The sequence below is a fragment of the Equus quagga genome, chromosome 3, assembly GCF_021613505.1.
Source record: "Equus quagga isolate Etosha38 chromosome 3, UCLA_HA_Equagga_1.0, whole genome shotgun sequence".
Taxonomy (NCBI): Eukaryota; Metazoa; Chordata; class Mammalia; order Perissodactyla; family Equidae; genus Equus; species Equus quagga.
Window position 1 is genome coordinate 75518492 of NC_060269.1, and position 14287 is coordinate 75532778.

General features: G+C 39.0%; 1 long non-coding RNA gene across 1 annotated transcript in view; it reads right to left on the reverse strand.

The window, feature by feature from the left end:
- The window catches only part of LOC124237432 (uncharacterized), a 39154-nt gene that overhangs the window by 15245 nt on the left and 9622 nt on the right, over positions 1-14287 (reverse strand). Inside the window, exon 3 of the long non-coding RNA XR_006888003.1 lies at positions 13473-13542. This is a non-coding gene — a long non-coding RNA (uncharacterized LOC124237432). The remainder of the gene's footprint in view (positions 1-13472; positions 13543-14287) is intronic.

Consider the following 14287-nt stretch of genomic DNA (forward strand, 5'->3'; position numbering starts at 1 on the left):
TTACAACTAGGATATACAACTATGTGCTGGGCTTTGGGGAGAAAAAAAGAAAAAAAGAGGAAGATTGGCAACAGATGTTAGCTCAGGGCCAGTCTTCTTCACCAAAAAGCACGCTTTAAAAAAAGAACAGGGCCAGCCCAGTGGCACAGTGGTTAAGTTCACACATTCTGCTTCCATGGCCCCGGGTTTGCGGCTCAAATCCCAGGTGCGGGCCTATGCACCGCTTGGCAAGCCATGCTGTGGTAGGCATCCCACATACAAAATAGAGGAAGATGGGCATGGATGTTAGCTCAGGGCCAGTCTTCCTCAGCAAAAAGAGGAGGATTGGCAGCAGATGTTAGCTCAGGGCTAATCTTCCTCAAAAAAACCAAAAACAAGTGCCTAGAACCTTTAATAAATATTCGGTGTGGTTAAGATTAAGTAATTCTTGAAGATTGCACCTATTATGATAAGTATGACTTCCCGAAGCGTTACGTACAGTCATGGGACAGGCAAGGTAGTGGAGGGCTTTGGAGTAGGGGCATATATTTTGCTTCACCTATAGTGTCCTGAATGCTACATTTCCAAAATTAGGTTTTAAAATGTACCAAAATTTCAAGCAATTGCCTTATTGCACCATCGTTATTGGTCTCTTAAGTTAATACATAATTTCCTCTTTAAACAGTGACTGTAAAGCTTAACAATGAGAAGACAGACACAGCTGTAGGATAGAACAGGACTGATACTAGGATATGGGGGGAAATGTACAATATCCAGGAGGAACAGGAGGAGATGCACTTGAGGGGAAGGTTTCCCAATGTGGAGGGTTTGCTGAAATGCGGCCCTCCTGACCTCATTATTTTGGTGAGCGTCGGACACACTCAAGGGCCTCAGAATGGGGGCATCGGGCTGGTGAAGTGGTGAACTGGACCAGGATCTTCAGGTGAAAAACTTGAGTATAAATGAGAAAAACATCATGAAGAGAATCCAGCCCTTCCGTAGTAGTGCCATTACGTTGTCGATGTGTTGCCCCGCGTTCCAGAACTGAGCAGAGGCGGAGAGAACTGTGTGTCCTGGACTCTGTGGTCCAAACAGGCCTGGCTCTTAGCTGTAAGCAATCTCCTTCCAAAAATATGCTTATGATCACAGAACGGATGCTTGACCTACAGCTTCTAAACCTCTTCCTGTCAGCCTCCCATCCCTACTGCTTTGCTTTCACTCCTCCTAATTCTGTGACTGCCCTCCCCATCTCCCCTTTCTGCCTATTTCAACTATTCTCACCTCTCACTAAGTTTCAGGACTTTACCTTCCACATCTGTGTGCCCAGTACACTGCCCTTTATAGGTATTCGAAAATCTCTCTGAAGTGAGCGAATAAATGAAGCTACATGGCTTACAGTTACAAGGCGCCCTGTTCACGACTGCATGGCAGGAGCGACAGCAGACACCGTGCTGGCCCAACAGCCATCTGTTTTGGAAAACCACGTTCATTCACTTTCAGTAACACTGCAGAGACCTCACAAAATTGTTGAACCATAATCCAACTCCTTAGCTTCCAGATGACCTACATTTCAAACTTAAGACCAGCAAACCAACTCACAAATTAGATTGGCAAAACCGATTTAAACACGTGCTCCCGGAAGGAGGTTGCCTTGGAAGAAACTTTGCTGGGTGCCCTCAGGATCGCTGGCCTCCCCAGTGCCTTTGGGAGGAAAGTGAGGGTGAGCATGGCCACATCCCCCCACACCACGCTTCCCTCGCCTCGTTCACTCCAGCGGCGAGGCCTCCCCCTCTAACTGCACACCGCTCACCTTCACTGCCTCACCTGCCTTATTTTTACGAAGTGCTTCACCCTCTCTAAAGTGTTATACCTTTCTCTGTCATTTGTCTTCCTCACTGGAATGTGAGCTGCACAAGAAGTCTGTGTTTTCTTCCCCCATGTACTGATGCAGCCGAAGAAGCTACAACAATGCCTTGTGCACAGCAGGCCCTCAATAAATTCATGAAGAAATGACTAAACCAGTGATTAAAGGAGTGCTGTTGTCACAGGTATTTCTCTGCTGATGAGACAGAAGGGCCAGGGGTGGAAGTGCAGAAACAGAACACAGGAAGATTAAAGACACGTGACATGCCAAGGGAAAAAAATGTATGTACACACTGAAGTTTACATATAGAGTCTCAGTTGGTTAAGGAATGGGGTAAAAACAACACCTAATGTAAAACCTCAGCTATGGCCATAACACCTGGGAGGGCTTGTAGGAACAGTACAATCGCTAGAAAGAAAGCTATTAGCTGATCACACACACACGTGCAGAGGGGGCTGAGAATGTTAGCCCTCCTGTCGAGTCCCTTCTCAATTGGTTTCGAGCAGGTTTCTCAGTCACAGCACTACTAATGTTTTGAGCTAGATGAGTGTGTTGTTGGGGCTGTTCTGTATGCCACAGAATGGTTAGCAGCACTCCTGGCGTTACCCACTAGACACCAGCATCACCTAACCCCAAGTTCTAGTAACCAAACACGACTCCAGAAACGGCTGAAGGTCACCCACTGTCAAATGAAGGTAGGGCAAAATTGCCCCCTGCTGAAAAGCACTGGCTTACAGTCTGTCTGGGATGAGTCTTGCAGTCTTTTCCTCTCTGGCCTCACTTCCTCTTTCCTTCCTCTTAATTCCACATCTGTGTTTTCAACCTGCTGACCTTCCCCCAAGGTCCCAGCTCCATCCTGGAGGCTTCTCCAGTTCCTGGCTTTGTCCCGAAAACCTGGCGATCTTCACTGGCCATTGCAAGAGTAAGTTCAGGTCAGTCAGATTCTTAACAACAAGCATCTACAAAGAACAAATGGAACGAAAGGAATACAAGTTCAGCTTGCTAATACTGATCACCTTTCATAGCGTAATTTCTGAGTGCTATCAGACGGAGTTTCTGCCTTTGGAATAGGAGGAAAGAGGAAGAAAAAGGAACAGACGACCTCCTTTGCTACACAACAACTCTCTCACCCTGTTTCTCTCAGAAGTGGGGAAATTGGGCTGCTCAACAATGAGCAGCCAAGAACTGTACAATCCTTTCAATAATAGATTTAAATCAGATCTACTTTCACTTCTGACCTCTCTGAGAAAGAGAGAAATCTATACTCTCAGCTAGTGATATGGGTATGAGATGCTGTATCTTATTTGTTCTGATGTTTTTTCAATTAATTCTTAAGCATCAAAATCCTTTTCAGGGTCTATCAGACACAAGGACAGGCACAGAAAAGTATTAATAAATAGTTCATAGGGCCTGCCGAGTCACGCAGTGGTTAAGTTCGCACGTTCCACTTCGGCGGCCTGGGGTTCCCTGGTTCGGATCCTGGGTGCAGGCATGGCACTGCTTGGCAAGCCATGCTGTGGCAGGCATCCCACATATAAAACAGTGGAAGATGGGCATGGATGTTAGCTCAGGGCCAGTCTTCCTCAGCAAAAAGAAGAGGATTGGCAGCAGATGTTAGCTCAGGGCTAATCTTCCAAAAAGAAAGAAAAAAGAAATAGTTCAGCCTTCAATCTTGATGCTTGCCTAAAAGAATTTCTTTTTTAAAAAAAAAAGGCTGCTTTAGCCTTTAAATAGTTTTGCAAGTCACATTTCATGACAACACCATCTAGAAAAATGCACTGTGCGCCCAAGGCACCAGCACAGAATCAAAACATCCACTATAAATATCCTGGTGAATCAGATTCCACCAGGGAGAAATAAACTCCCAAGGAGCAAGTTTGAAATTTTCCAGGAAGCCTTGATTCTTTCAGGGCATTGGAGGGATAATTTGATGTACAAAAATGTAGCAGATCTCTGAACACACAGCTACACAGGCACACACCCACAGCTCAATTAAATAGGGAGCTCATTTTCCTGAATTCACAGCAAGGATATAAAAAGCAGAGACAGGAGGTTGATCTAAATTGAATACTGTTTCCCTCAGGCCTTTAAACATCTTATTTTTTTTTTCCTCTTGCAGCCAGCTTTCCATACCTCCAGACTATTCGCTTACAGATTCTTGGCTTTGAATGTACTAGAAGTGAAAAGACACCAGTCTCCCTTAGGCCACGCCCGCCAGAAGACCAGCGGGAGTTGTTTCAGTTGCAGTCAGCCCTGAGAATGTCTGGCTGAATCTCCGCTACACCTTCTGCCTTCAGACGAGGGCAGCCCAGAAGAAAGAAGGGAGAGGGGAAGAAGCCAAAAGCATTCTGGCATCAGCATTTCAGAGCATCCACTGGGTACTTCGGAGTGAGAAGGAGAATCGTTACTTACGGGAAAAATAAGACAAACTAGACACAGTGGATTTCTTTTTAAATAAATGAATGCATGCTAAACATAATCACACTGAAAATGCTTTCCTAAAGGCTGATGAGATGTCAAGCAGAGGAAGTTTGGAGCAAGGTAGTCACACACGTTTTCTTACAGGGACGTGAACTGAGTTAGATTTAAAAGGAAATTAGACATGCAGCTTTTGAGGAGGAATGAGAAAGAAAGATGTTAAAAGAATTGTCTTTGTAACAGGACATATAAAGCCCCAATGTTTATAATAAATATTTAAACCTTTTGATCTTTATTGAAATAAAATGTATCATATCAGTTATATTAAAACTTGAATTCTGCTTCCCATTCTGCTAGTAATCAATCTTGTGACCTTATAAATACTTCCCTTCCCTTTATCTCTGTTTTCTGGCTTTCTAAGTCAGACAGTTAGACTAGATTATATCTTTAAGGCCACTAAAATGAATAGACAAAATTTGTGTAGCCTCTGGGACTCTTCCAGTCCTAAGACTTATCTGGAACACATGTAAAGGTAGTACATTTTTTCTTTTGTTCTTTCTTTCGAAGACTCCCAAATTGCTTAAATTTTAGTTGCTTAAAAGTGTCTTGAAGAAAAATAAAAACAAAAGCATATCCACAAAAATGAGTTCTAGGTACGGGTGGAGTGGGCGTTATTGAAAAAAGGTGAAATAAATGGCCTATAAAGGCCCTCCCCAGTCATCTGTTGAAATGTTTTAATTTTCTACCTTTTTAACTAGACTAAGACATTATATTATCCCAGAGAGAGAAAACTAGAAGCAACCTAGAGTATTAACAAGAATTAGAGAATATCCGACGTGTCCTGGTCACTCATTATTGGCTAAAAATAAGAGGATTTAGGGCTTGGAACTGGGCAGGCAGTTTTTGACATGGGTTGGAGTAAATAAGAACTGCCTGAGCATGAGGCTGCAGAGGGCTCCCAGCCAAGCAGCCTGGTAAACCAGACGCCCGCAGGAGCCAGGGTGGGAAGGAGTGACAGGTACTCAGGTGGCATAGAGAGGAGGGTAGAGGGTCACTGAAGATGAAATTCATCTACTTTATGGTTTTACCAAGGGCTCTCCTGGTCCAGATGCAAAACACTTGTTTCAAGAATGTTGCCGTATGCAGAGATTGACTGGCCAGGTCTCTATCCCAAAGTGAACAAGCACCAACCAATGGTATTGGCAGACTCTTCTGGATCTCACTGACTTCATGGTGACTGTGAGGAGATCAGATGTGCTGTGTCTAAACAAGGTGACACCGCCAGAAGAGGAGACAGTCTAAGGGGATGGACCAACTCAACTTCCAGAAAAGCTCTAGTTGTCAAGTGCAGTGTTTCTTCCAGAAATGAGGCACATTGGTGACTTAGTCGCTGAGTCAACTAGCCCTGTTAGATTGTCAATCATTGATTTTTTTCCCTTCACTTTCAATGTTTTTAAATGCAACTCTAGTGTATAAGAGCAAGAATGTGTCCGCTCCATTAATATCACGCTGCGTTGACTCTGGCGACCCCTCGCAAGCCTTGGAACTAAATGAAAGCCTGACGCACAGAAGGAGGTTCCCTTCTGTGTCTCCTTGTCCACTCCTCACTTCATACAATTCCGTAAAGTACAGTTTCTCCTTTTTTCCAGACTTAAGAGGGTTGACAATAAGATGGGACTGTAGGAGATTTTGCTTAATCCTGAATTAGCAAACCAAAAACCAGAATTTGTTGCTTTTCTAGTACAGAGGTCAGGGCTTCTGAGCAGGGACTCAAGCCAAGCCAAATAGAAGAATTCCATTTCCTTCCAGAGGGGCCTACTGCAACAACTCTTTGAAGTAATCTAAAGAAGCTTTTATCCTATCAAAATCTCCATCTGAGCATGTTTATTTTTTAAAAGGTAGATATATAAAGGCTAATTCATCTTCTAAGACACTTATTTTAAAACCAACGCAAAACCTAAAATGTTATTAATGAGGGGCCAGCCAGGTGGCACAGCGGTTAAGTGCACACGTTCTGCTTCTCGGTGGTCTGGGGTTCACTGGTTCAGCTCCCGGGTGCAGATATGGCACTACTTGGCAAGCCATGCTGTGGTAGGCGTCCCACATATAAAGTAGAGGAAGATGGGCACGCATGTTAGCTCAGGGCCAGGCTTCCTCAGCAAAAAGAGGAGGATTAGCAGCAGATGTTAGCTCAGGGCTAATATTCCTCAAAAAATAAATAAATAAATAAACAAATAAAGAAAATGTTATTACTGAGAGGAAGGAGAATCATGCAGATCATGCAGAATCTCTGTTCTGCTGCTGCGAAAGCCAAAAAAGTGGTGACAGTTTAGGTCTTTCTGCTGGTCAGTAAACGTCCCCACCCACCTCCACTCAGAAAAATGTTGAGCTATAAAACCCAATGTTCTGAAAATATGTGGATGTAGAAATCAATTTGGAACAAGATCCTCCTAATAAAGAGTTCCAATTCTTTGCCTATACTTCTTTCTGGTGTTTCCAAAAAGGTCACAACTGACCCCACTGACCTGTGCTTGCTCTGCTTTCTCTATAGAGAAGACAGTGACAGTCTTTTCCTATTCTCAGAGGGATGGCTTTCAGTTTTTCACCATTAAGTATGATGTTGGCTATGGGTTTGTCATGTAAGGCCTTTATTATGTTGAGATGCCTTCCTTCTACACCCATTTTATTCAGAGTTTTTGTCATAAATGGATGTTGGATCTAGTCAAATGCTTTCTCTACATCTATTGAGAAGATCATGTGATTCTTATTCCTCATTTTGTTAATATAGTGTATCACACTGATTGATCTGTGGATGTTGAAGCATCCCTGTGCCCCTGGTATAAATCCTACTTGATCGTGGTGTACGATCCTTTTAATGTATTGCTGTATTTGATTTGCCAATATTTGGTTGAGGATTTTTGAATCTATGTTGATCAGAGATATTGGCCTGCAATTTTCCTTCTTTGTATTGTCCTCGTCTGGCTTTGGTATCAGGGTGATGTTGGCCTCATACAAAATGGTAGGAAGCATTCCATCTTCTTTAATTTTTTGGTATAGTTTGAGAAGGACAGATATTAAATCTTCTTTGTGTGTTTGGTAGAATTCTCCAGAGAAGCCATCTGGTCCTAGACTTTTGGTTTTCTGGAGGTTTTTGATTACTGTTTCAGTCTCTTTACTTTTGATTGGTTTATTCAGATTCTCTATTTCTTCTGATTCAGCTTTGGCAGGTTGTATGAGTCTAAGAATTTATCCATTTCTTCTATGTTCTCCAATTGGTAGGGATATAGTTTTTCACAGTATTCTCTTATAATCCTTTGTATTTCTGTGGTATCTGTTGTAATTTCTCCTCTTTCCTTTTTAATTTTATTTATTTGAGCTTTCTCTCTTTTTTTCTTAGTGAGTCTGGCTAAGGGCTTGTAAGTTTTGTTTATCTTCTCAAAGAACCAGATTGTAGTTTCATTGATCCTCTTTATTGTTTTTTTAGTTTCTATTTCTTTTATTTCTGCTCTGATTTTATTATTTCCATCCTTCTGCTGACTTTGGGCTTTGTTTGCTCTTTTTCTAAGTCTTTTAGGTATAAGGTAAACCTATTTATTTGAAATTTTGCTTCTTCATTGAGGTAGGCCTGTTTTGCTATAAACATTCATTTCAGCACCACTTTTGCCTCATTCTATAAGAGTTGGTATATTGTGTTTTCATTTTCATTTGTCTCTAGGTATTTTTTAATTTCTCCTTTGATTTTTTTCATTGATCCAAAGGTTGTTCAGTAGCATGTTGTTTAGCCTCCACATATTTGTGACTTTCTCAGCCTTTTTTCTTGTAGTTGATTTCTAGTTTCACAGTATTGTGTTCAGAAAAGGTGCTTGATATGATTTCAGTCTTCTTAAATTTATTGAGGATTCCCTTGTTTCCCAACATATGGTCTGTCTTTGAGAATGTTCCCTGTGCACCTGAGAAGAATGTGTATTCTGCTGTTTTGGGATGGAATGTTCTATATATATCTATTAAGTCCATCTGGTCTAGTGTTTCATTAAAGGCCACTGTTTCCTTGTTGACTTTCTGTCTGGATAATCTATCCCTTGATGTAAATGGGGTGCTGAAGTCCCCTACTATGATTGTGTTACTGTCAATTTCTTCCTTCAGGTCTGTTAGGAGTTGCTTTACATACTTTGTTGCTCCTGTGTTAGCCCATTTATATTCTTTTTTTTTTAATACTATTTTTTCTTTTTCCTTTTTTTTTTGCTGAGGAAGACTGGCCCTGAGCTAACATCTGTGCCCATCTTCCTCCACTTTATATGTGGGATGTCTACCACAGCATGGCTTGCCAAGTGGTGCCATGTCCGCACCCAGGATCTGAACTGGCAAACCTTCGACCACTGAAGAAGAATGTGTGAACTCAACCACTGCACCAGCAGGCCAGCCTCCCATATATATTCTTAAGTGTTATTTCATCTTGGTGGAATGTCCCTTTTATTAGTATATGCTGTTCCTCTTTGTCTCTCATTGTCCTTTTTTCTTGAAGTCTGCTTTGTCTGATATAAGTTTGGTAACACCTGCTTTCTTTTGTTTGCTGTTTGCTTGGAGTATTGTCTTCCATCCCTTCATTCTGAGGCTGTGTTTGTCTTTAGAACTGAGATGTGTTTCCTAGAGGCAGCCTATTATTGGGCCTTGTTTTTTAATCCATCCAGCCACTCTCTATCTTTTGATTGGAGAACTCAATCCATTTACATCTAGAATGATTATTGATATATGAGGGCTTAATACTGCCATTTTATCTCACGTTTTCTGGTTTTTCTATGTTTGCACTGTTTCTTTTCCCTTGTATTTCTGATTGCCTTTTCAGTTTGGTGATTTCCCATGATGATCTTCTCAGTTTTCTCCTTATTTATGATTTGCGGCTCTGCTCTGATCGTTTGTTTAGTTGTTACCATGAGGTTTGTATAAATGGTCACATAGATGAGATAGTCCCTTGTCGGATAACCTCTTATCTCCATTAGCCTAAGCAGGTTGCATCCCTTTTCTCTTCCCCTTCTGAGTTATTGTTGACACAAATTCTTCCTTTTTATGTTGTGATTTTGTGACTAAATTGAAGTGTTTATAATTATCTTTGATACTTTCCTACTCTTTGTCTTTTATGTTATAATTGTTTGCTGGGGAGAGGGAGGGGTGCACTCACCTAGTTCCACTGCTTCCTGGAGATCCAGGCTACACACCTTCAGATGTATGGCTGCGCGGATCTCTCAGGCTTGCTAATGTGTGCTGTGTAGGGAATCTTCTGTTGGTTAATCAATGTCCATTTAGTTGTAACTTAGAGGGGAGAGACAAAGGGAACAACTCACTCTGCCCTGATGCTGACATCACTCTATAAATTAATAATTCTTAATAAATTATTCTGACCCAAAGACAAAAATAAAATAAATATATTTCAGTAAAGAAAACAATAGATAATGAATGCAGTTTATCGGGTTTAAGTTATATCAGCTGAGTCAGGACTATATTCTTTACTACACCAAGTAAGATGAAAGAGTTTAAGAATACTTCAAGGCAGGAATTTATTTTATTTTATTTTTTTAAAGATTAGCCTTGAGCTAACATCTGTTGCCCATCTTTGTTTTCCTTCTTCTTCTTCTCCCCAAAGCCCCCCAGTACATAGTTGTATATTCTAGTTTCAGGTCCTTCTAGTTGTGCTATGTGAGACACCACCTCAGCATGGCTTGATGAGCAGGTCCACTGCTCCAAACAAGCAAGATCCTGGGCCACTGAAGCAGAGTACACGAATTTAACCACTCAGTCACCATACCAGCCCAAAGGCAGGAATTTAAATTGTGGGAGAAAATGACTAACATTTAAGTGATATTCAATTTGCCCCTTTACATGGCTTGCAAGATCCCTCAGAACCTGATCCTTACCTCTGTCCTTTCTAATCTCATTCCTGACACCACTCACTCACCTGCTTCCCCACAGCAACAAACTCCTTCCATCAGCGGCATAAACTCCAGGAATTCTGAACTTCTTTCCTGCAACCAGTCATCCACAGAATAACACTATTCAAATCCTGGCTCTACCACTTACTACCTGTGTAATCTGAGGCAAGTTTCTAAACTCTTTGTCCCAGAATCCTTATCCTTATTCTTAAATGGTAAACAATAACACTCAATTCATAGGAATGTTGTAAAGATCAAATGAAATAGTCCATGTGGAACACTTAGTAAGCGCCCACTAACTATTGGTTGTTATTAATAGTATTAATTCCTCTGCCTATAATGCTCATTCCACTCCTAACTCCCTTTCATATACTTAGTTCTTACATATATTTCAAATGTCAGTTTAAACAGAAAATCTGTCCAGAATAACCCCATCTCTGACTAGGTAAATACTCCTCCCATTTGTATTCACATCTCTTATAAAAGGACTGAAACTCACCTGCTGTTTTTTCTTGTCTGCTCTGTATTCTCTCACTACTCTCAGCTCCATGAAGACAAGGTCCACATTAAAAAAGAAAATTAGCAAATATCCAAAGTATTAAATAACATATTTAATATTGAATTCTTTATGTAAATTTATTATATTTAATCTTTAAAAACTAAATAACTAAAAATATCATTTCTACTAAATTCTTCTCTTTTTTTCATACTGAGGCAAAATACGAACTCTAACATTTCACAAAATTTTAGTCTGTCAATTCACATTACAAAATACAAATGCATCTTCATCAGGATTACGGTAATTTATGGAAATTCTAACTCAACATTATAAATCGTAATGTTTACAATTATCTAGTTGTGTTACAATATTACATTCTTAATACTCATTAAGATTGTATCTGAAGTGCTTTCCAGTTCACTGTAGGAAGTTTGCTAGAATACATAGTAAGAAATTACAGGTATAATGCTTACAATTGTTATGATGGATAATGACAGTCATTAAATCCTAGGAGTTAATGTATTTATTCAGCCAATATTTATTAAACACCTGTTGTCAGACACTGTGCTAAGCAATGGCCGTATAATAAACATCACAGATATGGGCCTTGGCCTCTTAAAATACAGACATTAAAGAAACAAACCTCAAGAAATATTTAATTGTAAATTATGATAAAATATATAAAGAAAATAAAGACACTAAAAGAGTTATTAACAGAGGGGACCTACTTTACATTGGGTTGTAGAAAAGTCTTCTCCAAGGATGTGATATTTAAAATGAAACTAAAAAAGAATTAACACCAACACTACACAAACTCTTCCAGAAAATACAAGAGAAAGTCCTACATTTCATAAGGCCATATTACCCTGATTCCCATACCAGACAAAGATATTACAAGAAAGAAATCCTCAGAAAATATCCCTCATGAAACAGAAGAAAAGCCCCCAGCAAAACATTAACAAGTTGAATCCAGGACTATAAAAAGGTCAAAACATCATCAGGAGATGCAAGGATGGTTTAACATCCTAAAATCAACATCAGTAGATTACAGCAGAAACCACATAACCATCTCAAAAGAAGTAAAATAAAATTCGACAAAATTTAACATTCATTTATGACAAAACCACTTAGCTAACAGGGAATAGTAGAGCATTTCCTCAGAGTGACAGAAAGCATCTGTAAAACACCCACAGCTGACTTCATGGCTAATGAGGAAAGACTGAACGCTTGCCCTCCCCATGGGGACAAGGCAAAAACATCTCCCTTCACCACTCACATGCAACATCGTATCTGAGGTTCTTTTAAATGCAATAAAGGAAAGAAAAATAAAATAAAGGCACACAGATTGGAATGAATGAAATAAAACTGTCTTTATTTGCAGACAGCATGATTGTCTTCAGAGAAAATCCCAAAGAATTTACAAAAATGTTAGCAGAACTAGCAAGAGAGTTTATCGAGAGTGAAGGAAACAAGATCAATACATTATTTGCATATAGTATTTCTATATGATATTTCTGTATTAGTATTGTATTGCTATATGCTATATGCTAGCAGTGAAGAATTGGAAATTGAAATTTTGAAACAGCATCAAAAAAATAAAATAGGTATAAATCTAACAAAATGTATGCAGTTTCTTTGTGCTGAAAACTACAAACCTCTAATGAAAGAAATCAAAGCAGACCTGAATAAAAAGAGTTTATAGCATGTTCATTGTTAGAAACTCAATAAAGTTAAGACACAAACTTATCCAAACTGATCTGGATTCATTGCATTTCCAATAAGATCCCAGCAGACATTTTCTTTTGAATTTAATAAGCTGATTCTAAATTCATATGAAAATGCAAAGGAATTAGAAAACCAAAATAATTTTAAAGGAGAAGAAAAAATTTAGAAGACTCATACTACCTGATTTCAAGACTTGTGATACTGGTGAAAGGATAACATTTAGATTTAACAGAATACAATAAATATCAGAAATACAGCTGCATATATATGGTCAATTGATTTTTCATAAAGATGCAAAGGTAATTCAATGTATAAGTACAGTTTTTCAACAAATGGTGCTAGTACTATTGGACTCTGTGTGCAAAAAATGTTTCAACCTACACCTTACACAATATACAAAAAGTAGGTTAAAGTAAATTACATACGTAAATGTAAAACCATAAAACTTCTAGAAGAAAACATCTGAGACAAATCTTTGTGACCTTGATATAGGCAGAAATTTCTTAGCTATGAAACCAAACCTATGACCTATAAAAATATTGATAAATTGAACATTATCATAATTTAAAACTTTTCTTCAAATGATACTATTTAGAGAACAAAAACACAAACCACATACTAGGAGAAAATATTTGCAAAACAAATAAAGGACTTGTATCCAGAATTTATAAAGAACTCTCAACTTCAATAACAATAACTCTCAACTTCTCAATAATAAGAAAGAACTCAGAAGCCTCAAATAATTCAATAAAAATATACGGGTAAAAGATTTCAATACATATTTCACCAAAGACAATACACAGATGGCAAATAGGCTCATGAAAAAATGCTGAACATCATGAGTCATCAGGGGGAAAAAACAAAACCACAATGAGATACCATTACATTTGTATTAGAAGGGCTAAAATTAAAAAAAAAAAAAGATAAAGGGATGGCAGTATCAAGTTCTGGCGAGGATGTGGCACATCTAGAATACTCAGACATTGCTGTTGGGAATGCAAAATGGAACCGCCATTTTAGGAAAGATTATGGCAGTTTCTTATAAAATTAAACATGTACTTACTGTATGACTCAGCAATTCCACTGCTAGGCATTTATCCAAGAGAAATGATAGTGGATATTCACACACAAATCTGTAAAAACATATACAAACTGGATTTATTCAATCATCAAAAACTGGAAACATCCCAAATATCCTTCAACTGGCCAGTGGATAAACACACTGTGGTACATCTGCGCAATGGAATAGCAGTCAGAAATGAAAAGAAAAGAGCTATTGATGCGCGCAACAACTGGATAAGCCTCAAGTGCATTACCCTAAGTAAATGAAAAGAGACTCAAAAATCTACATAGCTTGTGATTTCATTTGTGTAACACTCTGAAGAGATCACTGTTTCCCAAGGGCTGGGGCTAAGGCAAGAGGTTGGTTACAAATATGCACAAGGTAGTGTTTTGCGGTGATAGAACTGTTGTACACATCGATTGTGGTGGTGGTGGTTACATGACTGTACGGATCATTTAAAATTTGTAGGACTCTACGCTAAAAGAGTGGTAACTTTTAAGAATTTTCAATTCCTCATACATATGCAAAGGAGCTATTATTCTTCCTTTTCTAAGATGAAGTGACAAAGATCTAGAATAGTGTTGTCCTCTATTTCTTAAGAGGAGCCATAACGGCAAACCATACATAACATTTTAAATTTTCTAGTAGCCATGTTAAAAAAAGAAGCAGGTGAAATTAATTTTAGGAATATATTTTATTTAACCCAATATATCTAAATCTTACCATTTCAACATGTAACCAATATAATTATTAATGAGATATTTTATATTCCTTAAATTCTATCAAATCTTTCCAATCTGGTGTGGATTTCATGT